General features: G+C 54.8%; 1 pseudogene; it reads right to left on the bottom strand.

Annotated features, from left to right (window-relative positions):
- Positions 1-923: 923 nt before the first annotated feature.
- Positions 924-5,782, bottom strand: LOC137763492 (stress-induced-phosphoprotein 1 pseudogene; annotated as a pseudogene).
- Positions 5,783-14,275: the final 8,493 nt, after the last annotated feature.

Raw genomic sequence — 14,275 nt, 5'->3', positions numbered from 1 at the left:
GGGGCATGCGCAGTACCCTGCTTTTGCTTTCAGCTCTTCAGAAGTGGCAGTTGGGCTTTTTGGTCTCTTTGTATCTCGTCCAGAATTTGCCCCAACTGTGCATGCGTGCAGTTATTTTTAGTCCCTTATATTGATACTTCCTTTGTATTTTGTTGCTCGAGGAGATGTGTGTCCAGGTGCAAGCACTGCAGCACTGCAGCACTGCAGCAAAGGGGCCCAGGTCCCATATATATATGTGTGTGTGGTGTGTGTGTGTATATTCTTTTCCATTATGGTTTGTCACAGGATATTTCTTTTCCATTATGGTTTTTTCATATTCTTTTCCATTATGGTTTGTCACAGGATATTGAATATAGTTCCCTGTACTATACAGTAGGACCTTGTTGTTTATCCATCCTGTATATAATAGTTTGCCTCTGCTAATCCCAAACTCCCAATCCTTCCTTCTCCTACCCACCCCACTTCGGCAACCACAAGTCTGTTCTTTATATCTGTGAGTTTGTTCTTGTTTTGTAGATATGTTGATTTGTATCGTATTTTAGATTCCACATATAAGTGATATCGTATGGTATTTGTCTTTCTCTTTCTGACTTACTTCGCTTAGTATGATAATCTCTAGATCCATCCATGTTGCTGCAAATGGCATTCTTTTTCTCTTTTTTGATGGCTGAGTAATATTCCATTGTGTATATGTACCACATCTTCCTTATCCATTCATCTGTTGATGGACATTTAGGTTGCTTCCATGTCTTGGCTATTGTAAATAGTTCTTCTATGAACATAGGGGTGCATGTTTTTCAAATTAGAGTTTTGTCTGGATGTATGCCCAGGAGTGGGATTGCTGGATCATATGGCAACTCTTTTTTTTGTTTTTTGAGGACCCTCCATACTGTTTTCCATAGTGGCTGCACCAATTTACATTCCTAGGGGTACTTCTGCACCTGTTCCATGATGAGCTGCATGGCCGGGTCACTCATTATCTGCTGCACCTCAAGACAGCCACAGCCCATCACTTCACCTCTTCAGGCTGTCGTGTTGGTTGTACTGGGCCATGAGGTAGCATTGGTAACCGTCTGCTGCTTCCTTTACAGTTGGAGTCCAGGTCTGGTGTCTTCTGGTAGACATTTGTGGCCTTTGGGTAGTCTTTCATCACTTCTAGGGCAGCTGCTTTCCATGTATAACCCTTGATGAACGTTGGCTGTAGCCTGATACATTCCTCACAGTCCTTGAGTGCCATCTGAAACTCCAGGAGGTTGCTATAGCAGGAAGCTTGATTGCTGTACAATTTAGCATCTTTTGAGTTCTGTTTGGTGGCTTCCGTTTAATGCTTCCTGGCCTGGGGATAGTCCCTTTTCTGAAAACATGCATTGCCTTTGTTCTTTTCCTCTAAAGCCCACTCAGGGTTTATGTAGGCCAGTCACTCTTGCTCCTGCAGGATTTTCTCTTCCAGTTGGCATTTCTTGAGCACGTCCGGGGTTCAGTGCTCTGCCAGAGACTTGTTGTAGAAATGGATGGCATCCTTGTACTTTTCTTCTTTGAAATAGGCGTTGCCAATTTGAGCATAAGCTCTGGTAGTCTGTCGGTAGTCTTCTTCGCCAACTTCAATGGCCTTCTCAAAAAGCTCCCGGAATTCACTGTAGTTGCCCTTTTCAATGTACACGGCTGCTTGGTTGGTCACGAAGGTCATGTTGGTGGGGTCCAGGCCTGTGGCTCTGTCATAGAGCTTCAAGGTTGCATCAGAATCTTTCTTCTTAAAAGCATCATTCCCCAATTCTTTTCCTTTCAGTGCCTGCTTCTTACTCTCCTGAAGATCTTTTTCCACTGGCTCTGGCTTGGTCTCCTTTTTGGGAGGAGGTGGTGGTGGAGGTATTGTCCTGGGATCACGCTCCAACTTCTGGTACAGATTGGACATGTTGAAAGGATTCATGAATTTCCTTTCTGCCAGCCAGGCCTCCATACTCTGTAAACCCTCTGTGAGCTGAGGATTGTTTGCTTTGTGTTTTAAACCCTCCTCATATGTTCGCTTGGCTTCTTCAAATGGGTTTAAGAACTCAAGAGCTTCTGCTTTTCATGAATAGCCCTTGCCCCAGTCAGGCTTGAAGGCAAGAGTTTTGCAACCATCCTCTGAGAGTGCTTCTATTGTCTGTTGTTTCTGCTAGCTCTTGGTTCAATTGTCTGGTCTCCTCCTGTGCCTGGCTGCCTTAGTTGTGTGCCGAATATTAAAAAAAAAAAAAAATTAGTTTGTAACATGTTTTGAGGATTAACATAATGTTATCTTCCTGCAGAGACAATTTTGTTTTCCTGTCCCGGTGCCTGAACTCACTAGAAATTAAAGATCATTTTTAAATTTATTTATTTATTTTTGGCTGTGTTGGGTCTTCGTTTCTGTGCGAGGGCTTTCTCCAGTTGCGGCAAGCGGGGGCCTCTCCTCATCGCGGTGCGCGGGCCTCTCACTATCACGGCCTCTCTTGTTGCGGAGCACAGGCTCCAGACACGCAGGCTCAGCAGTTGTGGCTCACGGGCCCAGTTGCTCCGCAGCATGTGAGTTCCTCCCAGACCAGGGCTCGAACCCGTGTCCCCTGCGTTAGCAGGGAGACTCTCAACCACTGCGCCACCAGGGAAGCCCCAAAGATCATTTTAATCCAATTTTAGGGATTGAGACTCAAAGCTGGGCTGCAGTCTATGTGAGGTCTGGCTTCCAGATCACACTTACTCCCAAGGTACAGCCTTCCAGGGTCTCAAACCAGTGGTCTGTGGATTTATAAGAGCCATTCACACACCCTGCCCCAAATTTTGGCAGGCCCTGGGCTCCTACTTTTGTCTCTGTAGTAATCTCGAAGCTGTTCAAAGTACTGCTCAGCTTCCCAGCTGCCTTTTTAGGATTGGCAACACACCCCCGCCCCCGCTGCCTGCCCTGGGAAAACAGCTCTAAATGCTGAGCCTCCCTCTCTGAATTTTTGCCTCCTCCTGTATCTTGCTCTAGGAATTCTTCACTATTGTGCTGACTCTCTGACAGCTTCAAGCAGATTTCTGTTTCTCTGCAGCCAGAGTTTTTATTAAAGGTAAAAATTGCACTGCTTTTCCAATTTCTTCCTTGGTTAATGGGCAGTTCATACTGCCGACTCCTTCTTGAGACAGGAGCAAAAGCATGGAGTTGGAAATGAACCTGGAAAGGATGAGGGTTCCCACTTAGCCCGAGTGGAGGGTGCTTGTTGGGGAGACATGGAGAAGGGTGAAGAGAGGAAAATCATGAAGGGCTAAGAGCGCCTAGAAGACTGGGCTGCCTGAAAGGGATGCATGCCCCAAAGACCGTCCACTGCCCCCACTGAGGGAGCCCCGCTCATGTTGGCGGAGTTGGGGGCTGCTGAGTCAGAGAAGGGAGGCCATGCAAAGTTTCTACCCAACACAGGTGTAAAGTCAGGGCTAGGGCAGTAAAAAAAAAAAAAAACAGAAAACCCCAAATAACAGTGGTTTGAATAAGACAGACATTTATTTCTCTCTCACACCAAACAAGTTTGGAGGTGGGTAGTCCACGGTCGGTCAGGTGACTTTACAGGGATGTCTAGGACCTTCCTTTTTTGCTCCACCATCTTCCACTCACAGCCTCTACTTCATGGTCCAAGAGCTTGAGTTTCACAGTTCAGTCGGCAAGAAGGAGAAGGACAAAGAGTAACACCTTTTCCTTTTGGGGACGCTTACCCTACATCCCTCACGGCACTCATCCTATTGGCCAGAACGGGGTCACGTGGTCACACCCACTACAAGGGAGGCTAGGAAATATAGTCTTTATTCTGGACCACCCCATGCCCAGCTAAGAATAAGGGATAGTGGGGACTTCCCTGGTGGTCCACTGGTTGAGACTCCACGCTCCCAATGCAGGGGGCACGGGTTCGATCCCTGGTCGGGGAACTGAGGAACTAAGATCCCACATGCTGCACGGCACGGCCAAAAAATAAATCAAAAAAAATAAGGGATAGTATTAGTAATGAAGAACGGGAGGAGGAATATTCAGGGGCAACCAGTGGTCTCTGCTAGTGCCCTCCCCTTTCCTATCCTGTCCTCCCCCTCTCCTCCAGTAAGCCTTCCCTGACATCTCCAGTACCTACTAAGTCCCATTTCCTCTGCTTCACAGCTCAGAGAGTCTGATCACTGTAAGGAAATTTTGAATTAAAAAAAAAAAATTACTGGATGTTTCCAATGGAAAACTATGCATTGTTTTGATTAGAACACATTCTTCTGATGCTCTCTCTCTATATTTTTAAACAAACATCTCTTTTTTTACAACCTGTACCTTGTGGATGACTGATAGCAGTGCAAAATAATTGTTTATAATCATGCAAATAGATTGTTCGCTGGAGATTTAGACCCTCCCCCCACCAATAGAAAAAGCCAGTTTTACATGTATTTCTAAATTTATTTAAACATTCCTTTATTCCATATAAATTAAGGCTTCTTTGAATTCTCCTTTGAACTGGTTGTAACATCTGCCTGATTCCCTCATTAATACTGAGTTAAACACAATCTTTAACATGTGTTCATTTTTTATCTGTATGAGAGCCATGATTTTCCTTTTTTTATCATTCAACACCATACACAGCCTGACTTGGTAAGGGGGGAAATCCAGCCAGAGGTTCCAGCAGGACAGATGCCAGTCTGGGCAGAAAAACCCAGGAAAAATGGCTATAGGTGTCAGACCCCTGACCTTAGAGGACGCACCTTTGGAGATAAAGGGCAGGTCTGGGGCCAGGTTTCCTACTTGGGCACCATTATTCCCGGGGAGGAAGGACAGACAGCAGGTGAGGCAAAGGTGGGCAGAGGAGAGGCAGGGAAGAAGTCAGTTTGCCTGATTCAGCAGGGACATCTATCTGTCCTTGCCCCAGACAGGGCCTCACAGAGTGATTCTCACCCTGTCGATGTGCTTGAAAGAGGTGGGTTGACATCGTGGATACCTGGGTGATGCAGCAGTGGGCAAGGCTGTAACTGGAGAACCGGAGACCCTTCCCCGACCCTGGGGGAGCCTTGACTGGGTCCCTGAGCTAGGGAACTGGGGGCTCTGGAATGCGGCTCCCTCCTGTGCATGAGCTGACTCACCTGTAGAGCTTTGCTAAGGCTATTCTCTTGGCCCAGAACACCCTTCCTGGAAGCACAACGAGGCAGGAAGGTGCTGTTTCCTCTCTCATACCGCCTCTCCTGTCCCTCCTCAGCCAGCACATGGCCACCTCAGCAGTCGTGGCAGGGGTGGGTCGAGGGGAGAGGGCTGGAGCTGGGCTGGGGAGTGGGCCAGGACTAAGGTCAGCCAGGCAGGCTGGCCAGAGGCCTCCAATGGCTGTGGAGAATTGAGAATTCAGCAGAGGATGCAGAGGGTCCCGGGCTCCCCCATAGTCTTCTCCCTGTTCCTCCTGTGAGCCCCCTATTCTGTCCTGGTCAAGTGGCTGGAGCCCTTGGGCCATCATAGCAACACTCCTCTGAGGGGCAAGGTAACAGACGGGGATTAAGGTCTGGATCCGGCAGGCACCTGCCAAGGGGCACATGAGGAGTGTAAGCTGATCCCCCACCCCACCCCCACTCCTCCACCAGAGGGCTGGGAGCCCGGAAGAGAGAGCCAGGAAGGGGAGGCCCACCTTCAAAGCTGGAGAGGCCTTACCTCCGGAAGGTACATAGGCAAAGATGAGCATGTGCCAGCCCCACTGCCGGTGTGTCTAGGCAAATGTCTGCCTGGTCAGCCCTGGGACCACCTGTCTTGTTCCTCCCTTTGGGGTCTCACCTTGCCCACTGCTGTCATGTTCTCCAGGACTCTTTGGGTCTCCACACACCCTCTCTTCTGGTGCTGGACTAGGGTCACAGGATGACCCCCAGTGCAGACCCTCCTCCCGCCCCAGGAAGCCGCTGCCCCCGATGATCACAGAGAGAGAGGGTTCCCCTCTGTACCCTGCTGTGTTAGGAATGGGGCGTGGGGGCGGTGCAGAGCTCTTACACAGAACAGTCAGACTATAATCGCGCTAGACTGTGGTCCTCTCAGGGCTGTGGAGCTCAGGAGGAGGAGGGAGGCACTGGCACCGGCTGCAGTGCCAGGCAAGGGCCTGGTTGAGGGGCTTGAGCTGCTCCACAAGAGGAGGAATACTACCCAACCCTTGGTGCCAGATCCCCATCCTGCCCTAGAGGCTGTGAATCTTCTAAAAGTTCTTCTATTGAAATCCTTGATCTAAGCTAGAATTCCCACTCAATTTATTTCAGGTACGAGGAACAGTTCATTTCAGGTGTTGGGATGGCCATCCTGTTGGAGCTCAGGGGAAGAGCAGCGAGACCCCAGGTCTAGCCCAGCTCAAGCGCAAATTCCAGAACCAGCCCTGTCGTAGACTGAGCCCCATCCTTGTGCATAACCTAAGCCCTGATCCTAGACGCAGGCTGAGCCCTGATCTCTAGCTCTTGATTGAGCTTTCTTTGTAAAATTGTTCTTGATCAGCAGGGGCTTGATGGGGAGAGTGAGCATGTGCTCCTCTCCCACCACTGGACCCTGAGCCCAGAGCCCTTGCCCGGTGGTGTACAGTGGTCTTCAGGCATGCTTCTGTCCCTCATCCCTCTCCTGCCCCTGGGAGCTCCTGCTTTGACCATCGCTGCTAAGCCGGCCTCAGAGCTGAGAGAATCTTTAGCCCTGCCCCCAGCTTTGGCCCCAGCCTCGCCTAGACTGGCCTGGCCTGGCCTGGCCAGGAGGGGCGCTGAAGGGGCCGGGAGATGAGGACCCAGTGTCCTAGGGTGTGAGTGGCCTTTGCTCTTGGACTGGAGCCATCAGAAATCAAATCTTCCTGGCCCTGAGGGTGCTGGGAAGGGGGCGGCCCTGCCAGCCTGGGCAGAGGTTGGGGTTTCTGCAGTCACTCCCTCCTTTGCGGGACACTGACATCTCCGGAGACAGAGGCTTCCTGGCGTCACCAGGTAAGACCTGGGCATCCTGGGATCACAGGCAAGGGAGATGGAATGGGGGTGCCAGAGTGGGTTGGCTGGCCTGGGAGATGGGGTCACAGGCCAGAGTCGGGGGGGCGGCGCTTATGGAAGGGTAGGTGGGAGAATGGGGGCAATGGAACTAGGACTGGAGGTATAAGTTGTCAAAGACCAAAGCCTGCCCTTAGGAGGGCATCCACCCCACAACCTGGCCAGGCCGGGACTCTTAACCTCTTCACCCCGAAGGGGCTGGGGTGCAGAAGGCAGCCGCTGGGTGTGCAGACAGAGGAGTGCAGGTTTACAAAGCAGTTGAGCTGTGATTGAACAGAGGGAAAGGGCTGGGCTGTGGGGTTTGCCTGATCCTGGGATGATATATGTGTTAGGGCTGGGTCGGACCGTGGAGGAATTTTCCCTTAGAGGAAGGAGTGCCTCCAGGTAGGAGTTGCTGGGTGGTGGCAAGAGGCAGGCGAGGAGGGCGGGAGTTTCCAGCCTGATTTCCTGCTGTGAAGGGTTCTAGGGATTATCTCCCCTTAAGGGGTTTCTGCGGTCTGCCTGTCCTGAGTGACCTGGGACAGACAGGTCACTGACCCTCTCGGAGGTCACACACAGGCCAGGAGCCTGGTGGGAGAGGCTTTGAAAGAGCTGAAAACTTCCTACGGCTGCCGGGGGTGGGGTTGGCGGGGGAGGGATGCGGAGCATGGTCTGAGCCCCAAGCCGAGCTGGCTCCCGTGAAGGCACCAGACCCCTGGCCCTTCCTGCCCTCAGCAGCTCAGAGCTTCTTAGGGCCGCCTCGGTCCTTCTCCTCCTGTGTCTGCAGGGGCAGGGGGAGGAAGGGGGCTGGTGAGCGGAAAGCAGGAATGACTGCAGCAAGGACCAGGAGGAGGCTCTGGTTGAGACTGCACACCGCTCTGGATCTGCCCAGAATGCCAGGTCTGCCGGGGTACCCGGGAAGGACCCCTCAACCCAAAGCCCACCCATCTCCACACCCAACATCCCCAGTCCAGGTCTCTGGCCAGGATTCCACAGGGGACCAGTGGGGGTGGGCAAGATGGGGACTGTTCTCTGATCTGCCCTCCTCCAGACTCCCCTCCTAGCCTAATGTGGTGGGAGCGGGGACCAAAGTGCCTCAGGAGCTGGGGCAGGGGATGGGGCGTGGCTGTCAGTGTCACTGCCCTCCACCAAGTCCCATCCTACCTGGACACCAGCAGAGCTCCCACAACGTTAGCACCTCTGCCATCATCACAGCTCTACTGTGACTGCCACTGTCGCCACAGCCACCCCACCCCACCGTCAGCACCACTCACGCCCCCACCCACGCCCGGACCATCTGCACCACTGAGACCCTCACCACATCCACGAAGAGCACCCACCTCGCATTTGAAGACTGGACAGAACTTTTCATTCTTGTTCAATAGGTTTTCAGGCCTATAATTGGACAGAACTTTCCATTCTTCGCATTTGAAGACTGGACAGAACTTTTCATTCTTCTTCAATAGGTTTTCAGGCCTATAACCTCTCGGGCTGTGGGGCTGGCACATTCAACAGAGTCTGTAGCCCAAAGGGAGAAGGGCTTTGCTGGAGGGTCAGGCAGCAGGGGCTTGCAGCTGAGCTGCAGGGCAGAACTGTGGAAGGGGCCGGGCAGACGCAGCTCAGGGAGTGGCTGGAGGCTTCAGCTAACCAGAGCTCACAGCCGGGCAACCTTCCTTTCCTGAAGGGGGATCCGAGCGGAGTCTTCCTTCTGCCCCCTTCCACCTGGTCCTGGAGGCTTGGCAGCCTGAGCGGGAGCCTTCGGCATGAGCGGGCAGTGGCTTCCAGCCGCTGGGCTTCTCCTGGCTGGTAAGTGGAGGTGCGGCCCCTGGGGGGGCCTGTCCTAGACCCCGCCCACTCACCTGGGGGACTTCCATGGCTCCCACGTCAGGGCTGGCCTTCCTTGTCTTCATGTCAGCCTGGCTTTGGTCAGCTCGGAGGATCCTGAGACGGGGCCAGGATCCCCTCCTCAGTCCCCCATGCTTGGGGCTCCATGAGGGCACTCAGCGTCACCCACTTGGGGGAACCTGGCATGGGGCTGGCCCCCAAGGGGCTCAGCGCACCCTTGTAGCCAGGTGTGGTATTACAGCTTTCAGAGATGGGTCCCCTCCCCATCCCCCCACCCCCCTTCAGCCCTCAAGAAGCATCCTGTGTTCTGGGAATGGAATAAGGTAATTGCCTTGTTTCCTTGCTGGAGGTTGAACAGCACTTCCCAGCATCCTCAAGCAGCCTGGGTCTCACCAGAAAAGACTCCTTTGGGGAGGGGTCCTGCCATGGGGTGGAGCTGGGATGGGAGAGAAGAGAGGGACCCTTGAGGTATGCCCCTTTACCCTCGCTGTCCCCCTTTCTGGCGGCAGGGAAGAGTTCCCCTGTCTCTGGTGGGCTAGGGCCAGAGAAAGGAAGTTTCTCCAGAGGTAGCCCAGTGGTTTGGGGCAGAGCCGGGGCCAGGGTTTGGGTCTCCTCAGGTGCCCTAAAGGAGGGAGGAGGCAGGGAGGGCAGGCATCTAAGAGGCTGTGGGCCAATCCCACCCCACCGAGCGGCTGGCAAAACAGGCCTCTCCTGTTTTGCAGCTGTCCTGGTGGTCTCGGCTTCCACCCTGCCCCTTCTTCCTCCTCACAAAGACCTGGGTCCGTCTCCCTTGGCTTCTGGCACATCTGCTTTGCAAGGGGACAGCAAGAAGATACTCCTCCCATCATTAAGCTCCTTGGTGACAGTCCTCGCTGGAGTCTTTCCCTCAGCCAAGAGGCCAGGGGAGCCTCCTGGCAGGAAGGCAGGAGCCCTTTTTCCAGAGGCACCTGGGGACCAGCAGGCTCTTCTAGGCTCGCTCCTGGACTTGCCTCTCCACTTGGACCAGCCTGCCCCTTTGGGAACCACTGGGGTCTCAGGCAGGGCCACACCCAGACCAGCTCCATCAGCAGTGGCTGAGCCTGCAGCCCACAGGGCCCCTGAGTCCTAGCCAGTGTCCTACGTGGCTGGACCTGGAGAGGAGATCTTGGTCACTGGGTCTCCAGAGAGCTGCCATGTCACCATCGCAGGCTTCTCCACAACCTCTGGCCTGGCCTGTGGGCAGGCACACCTTCAGCCCCAATGCTTGGGTGCCATGTGCATCAGGGGCCAGCAACTTCAGGCCAGGGACCGCCCCACTTCTGACATTGGCTCCAAAGGCCCCAGAGAAGGCCGTGTCCTCAGCACCCCAGGGCCCACTTGCGTTTACATCGATCAGTAACACGTTGGCTGCCACAGAGCCTCTTCTCCCTGTAGCAAGTGTGGTCAGGGCTGGACACGGCCTCCACAGCCCTCACAGTGGGCTCAGGCTCACACAGAAGTGGTCTGGCGTCCAGTCTGGGCCCAGCGCCCGCCCAGTGGTCCTTCAATGTTGCCATTGCCCTCGGCGGTACCCTCTTCACAGTCGTCATCAGCATCACTGCCACTGTCGTCCCCACCCTCATCCCCGTCACCTGCACTAACATCACCATCACCAGTCCTGGCCTCAGTTTCCCCCTTCACCACCGGAGCCAGAACCTCTCCGGATGCTTCTGCATCTGAGTTCCCACCTACAACCTCAGGCCTTCCCTTCAATGTTTCCAGCGTCCCACCTGCCCTGCCTCTGGTGGCTACAGGGATGGCTGCTGTTCAGTGGACAGTCCAGCCTGGGCCGGTGGTCCCTGCCAACCCAGCCCCCTTGACCACCCTCTCCCTCGGATGTGCCTCTGGCCTTCCTGAGCGTCCCTGGAGGTGCCGCCTCCTCCCAGTCATCTTTCCTGCCTCACCCCGGCCAGGCTGTCTCATTGCAGGACTCAGGCTCTCCCTCCCCAGGACCCAGTCGCGTGACTCGCTCTGTGACCTTCAGGATCACCAATGAAGCCTTCTCAGCGGCGCTCGGGAACCCTGCCTCCCTGGAGTACCAGCTGCTGAGTGAAAACATCCGACATCAGGTGCGGGCTTCTTCCTCCGTCTGCTCAGGCGTGCTGACCCCAGCCCACCCCCTACCCCACTTACCTCTGAGCACCCAGGCCCGTCCCACCTCTGTGCTTTGGCATGGGCTGTTCCTCCACCCTGGGCCACCTCGCGCCCTCCGCTGCCCTTGCTGCCTGGCGAAGGCTGCCTCCTTGGAGAGGCCTCCCCTGGTGACTCAGACCCCCTGCCCCAGAGAATCGGCATCCCTCCCTCTGTGAGCTGCCTTTCCCACACCATCCCACCCCAACCTGTGGCTCTCTGCAGACCTCAGCTCCCTGAGGACAGCTGGGCACAGGCCTGGGTGCCCACAGGGACTCTGGAAGTGTGGAGTCAATGAAACTCACCCTGTGCCTCTCCTTGGTGTGGGGAGGAGCATGTGGGGTGCAAGGTGGGAGCCCAAAAGGTAGAAAACTGACCCTGTCCCGTGAGTGGCTCCAGCAGGAAGGGGGAGCCAGGCAGAGACCCTTGCAGAGAGTGGGTGTGGAGAGAGCGCTCTCCCAGGAGGGCGGGGGGCTGTTACAGGATAAACAGAAGACTGATTTAGATTGCCAGGGTTAAGGGGTTGCCCAGAGAACACCTTTCTTTTTTTTTTTTTTTTTTAGTATAAACTTATTTATTTATTTATTTATTTTTTGGCTGCATTGGGTCTTCGTTGCTGCGCACAGGCTTTCTCTAGTTGCGGCGAGCGGGGGCTGCTCTTCGTTGCGGTGCGCGGGCTTCTCATTGCAGTGGCTTCTCTTTGTTGCAGAGCACGGGCTCTAGGCGCACGGGCTTCAGTAGTTGTGGCACGCAGGCTCAGTAGTTGTGGCTTGTGGGCTCTAGAGCGCAGGCTCAGTAGTTGCGGTGCACGGGCTTAGTTGCTCCGTGGCATGTGGGATCTTCCTGGACCAGGGCTCAAACCCGTGTTCCCTGCATTGGCAGGCGGATTCTTAACCACTGCGCCACCAGGGAAGTCCGAGAACACCTTTCTGAGAAAGGAGAATTTTAACTGGGATGGAGAGAAGGCAGCCAGATAAAATGGGGAGGGGCTTTCTAGACAGAGGGAACAGCGTGTGTGAGGACCCTGAGGTGAAGAGGTGGGTAGAGGCTGAGGCCACGGGAGAGAGGGGCTGAATGGAGAAGACATGAAACCCAGGGTGGGAGGGGGAGAATGAGGAGGAGGGGTTGTCGTCCAGGTGTGATGGCAGGGTGGCGGCTGTAGGGATACAGGACAATTGGATTGGAGAGTGATTTTCTTTTTTTTTTAGAAATTCACGTTCTTTTATTTATTTATTTATTTATTTATGACTGTGTTGAGTCTTCGTTTCTGTGCGAGGGCTTTCTCCAGTTGCGGCAAGTGGGGACCACTCTTCATCGCGGTGCGCGGGCCTCTCACCATCGCGGCCTCTCTTGTTGCGGAGCACAGGCTCCAGACGCGCAGGCTCAGTAATTGTGGCTCACGGGCCCAGTTGCTCCGTGGCATGTGGGATCTTCCCAGACCAGGGCTTGAACCCGTGTCCCCTGCATTGGCAGGCAGATTCTCAACCACTGCGCCACCAGGGAAGCCCCAGAGTGATTTTCAATAAAACTACAGAGAAGGAAAGGCCTGGGAAGGCTGTGTGTTTGCTGGACAGCTGGAGGCGCCCTGCGGCTCTCAGTAGAGGGTGATCGGCAGGTGGTCCCTGGCGGCCATGCGGGGAAGTCTTGGGTGGCCCCCGGTAGTCCAGGTGGCCAGTGGGGCCATTGCAGGGGCCAGACCAGAGATAATGAGAGTGGACGAGGGTGGGCTAATGCTGTGGAGAAGTGGGGGGCCACGATGACCCTCAGATGCCTCTGTCTGTCCTCAGCTGCAGTCCATCTATCACGAGGCCTTCTCCAGCTTTCAGGGTGTCGGTGACCTGCTCTTTAGGTAAGTGAGCGAGTCTTTCAGGGTCCACCACCTGCCTGCCAGCCGGTCTGTGTCTTCTCAGGCCGCAAGAGCACTCGCCCAGGCTGCCCCGCCGTGCCCAGCCCCACCACGGCCAGAAGCACCTTCGGGGCCAGGAAAAGCCCTCAGCAGGCGGGCAGGAGGCCCACATCTGGTTCTGCCCCTGGCTGCGTGACCTCAGGTGACCTCCTGCCTGCTCTGAGCCTCAATTCCAGCTGTAGAATTTGGGCAGGGGTGCCAGGCATTGCCTGAACATGGTGGGAAAGGCAGAGGACTTCCCTGGGGCCAGGAGCCCATAAATGACATGTAAACAGATGCAAATCCCCTTTCTGGTTCTGAGCCCCTGGGGATGCTGGGGGGACCTAAAGCCAGATTTGCCAGCAGATGCCAGCCCTGCAATCTCATAAAAAAGGTTGAGAAGGTCCAAATCATCACATGTGAATTGTGAGCTCGGTGTAGACCTTGATAGAGGCTTGATTATACCTAGTGATGGGAAGTTCACCACCACTATATTTCCAGGCCTTGAGCCAAGTTGGTTAGAAAGTTTCCCCTTTTAATGAACTGAAATCTCTCTCTGAATTCCCTGCCCTGGGTCTGAACAGAAGCTTTGTCTCCCCAGCCCCAGGATGGCACAGCAGAAAACGGGTACTCAGGGGAAGGATGAAGGAAATCTGGATCCCGAGGCTGCTTGTTTTCAGATCTCTCCCCACAAACTCCTTCAACCCCATGCTCAGGCCAGGCTGCCTCCTCAGGACATGGCCAGTTGGTCCACCTCCTACAGGCTGTCAGAGATTCCTCAGGCCTGTCACCTCCCTCTCTCCTGACCCCCTGCTCCTGTGATGCCACCAAAGATGTTTTTCTCAGTCTGGCTCAGGTTGACTTCCTGATTGCTCACAGCGGCCGTCTCCTTGGGCGGGATTCCCAGTGTTCCCATTAGAGCCAGTTTGTTGGGGTGTCCGAGGGAACCTGCTTTCCCGAGCACCTGCTTTGTGCTCTGCTGGCTGCACCATTAGTCATCACACAACCCTACAGCAAAGGAATCATTATCCGCATTTTAGTGAGGAGGCAGCTGAGACCCAAAGGGGTGCTGTCACACAAGGACTCAGTCCACGGCTCCCCCGGTGGATTCCCCTTCCTCGGGACACTGGCCTACTTGCGCACCAGCCAGGTCCTCATCCAGCCCCCAGGGCCCTCCCTGCCCCCACTGGACCCCTGGTAAGGATGTGTCTCTGTCCCCAGGCCTGACTCTGCAGCTGTGAATGCCTCCCTTGTGTTTGGGGGCCCCGCCCCGGGCCCCTCTGCCTGTGAAGTCCTCTGGACTCTGTACCGCAAAGTGAAGGCCGCAGAGAAGATGTTGGGGAACCTGTCCCTGGATGAGAGCAGCCTCGCCTCTGATGGTGAGTCTCCACCCGCCCCGCACCCCCCAACCCCCTACCTCAGTGCCTCCTC

The sequence above is a fragment of the Eschrichtius robustus genome, chromosome 1, assembly GCF_028021215.1.
Source record: "Eschrichtius robustus isolate mEscRob2 chromosome 1, mEscRob2.pri, whole genome shotgun sequence".
Classification (NCBI taxonomy): domain Eukaryota; kingdom Metazoa; phylum Chordata; class Mammalia; order Artiodactyla; family Eschrichtiidae; genus Eschrichtius; species Eschrichtius robustus.
Note: the sequence above shows the minus strand (reverse complement) of the source record. Positions and strands in the feature narration are given on the sequence as shown.